This window comes from Cynoglossus semilaevis, chromosome 1 (genome assembly GCF_000523025.1).
Source record: "Cynoglossus semilaevis isolate Cse_v1.0 chromosome 1, Cse_v1.0, whole genome shotgun sequence".
NCBI lineage: Eukaryota > Metazoa > Chordata > Actinopteri > Pleuronectiformes > Cynoglossidae > Cynoglossus > Cynoglossus semilaevis.
This window is the reverse complement of record NC_024307.1, coordinates 10,758,986-10,760,222: the sequence shown is the minus strand read 5'-3', so window position 1 is coordinate 10,760,222 and position 1,237 is coordinate 10,758,986.

Genomic DNA, 1,237 nt, shown 5'->3' with positions numbered 1-1,237 from the left:
CAACGCTAGCCTTCGGTCAGGGTGACCTCAGTACAGGCTACTGTGACCTGACTTCAGACCTATCCCTAATCCCAGGAACACAAAAATGACCAACTGAGGACCATCATGTAAATACACCAATGTGTCACATTTCATTATTCCAAGAAAAAGTTCCACTAAAGCTGGGACTAGTGGAGAGGACTGGACCAGTTTGGCTGCACAACTTTGTTGGCTGTATTTGAAAGGAATCAGATTTCAGTCCTCAGACCTGCAGGTCGTAACCTGCTGTGAAAAACCTCTCCCCAAATTGGACTAGAAAGGATTTCCATTTTGGAAACACAGCTTCAGTAGAGTTTAAGCCTAAAAACGGAGGATTTTGATGTTTTTGTGAAATAGATTTTTCTAATTTATCTCATCTTCTAAGACCAAAACTGCTCATTTGTTCAACTCTGACTCCTTCTAATTTATCTCATCTTCTAAGACCATAACATTTGTTCAACTCTGACTCATAGAAAAGGACAACGAAGGAGGAAAAGGGAGCTCTGATTTGAATGATCTCAGTGCAGTGAAAACACCGGCAGTTTTTTAGTGGAAAATAGTTCCTGGTACTAAAAGGCCGACATGAAAGCCCTTTTAAAGAACCCATTCAGGACTAATGCTGTGACAGTGGAACTGTACTGATGGTGACACGGACACAGACAGAACCACAGACTGAATGCTGTGTGAAGAGAGATGGATCATTTGGATTAAGTCCACGTGGCTGCACAGACCACAGACACCGGAGGAGACAGAGGAGACAGTGAGGGGGAAGTCAAGGGACGGTCAAATAAAGAGACAACGTAGAGACTTCTGACCTACAATACACACAAAGCTGCCTCTTAAATTAGGGGTCACCGTTGAGGTGCCCCGGGGGAGTGCACTGATACATGAAAAGGGGCTGCAGTTTCTTCATGCAGAACTCCATCCATGTTTGGATGGAAGGGCGGAGCTGAGGAAGTGGAAGGATTAACACGACATGTCAACTGGATCAAAGAAATGGAAAATGACACGGACGTGGAGCGGAGTCGGGAACTGGTGCAGTCTGAAATAAGTCAACGGAAAAATTAGGTTTTTTTCACGCTACTATGACATCATTAAATATCTCCTGCAACAGTATCTCAATTTCAGTTGATGCAGATTGTCTTCAATTGACAGCACATATAAAAAGTACGAAGTAAGAAGAGAAGTAACCCATTACCCTAACTCAACTAATCCTAAT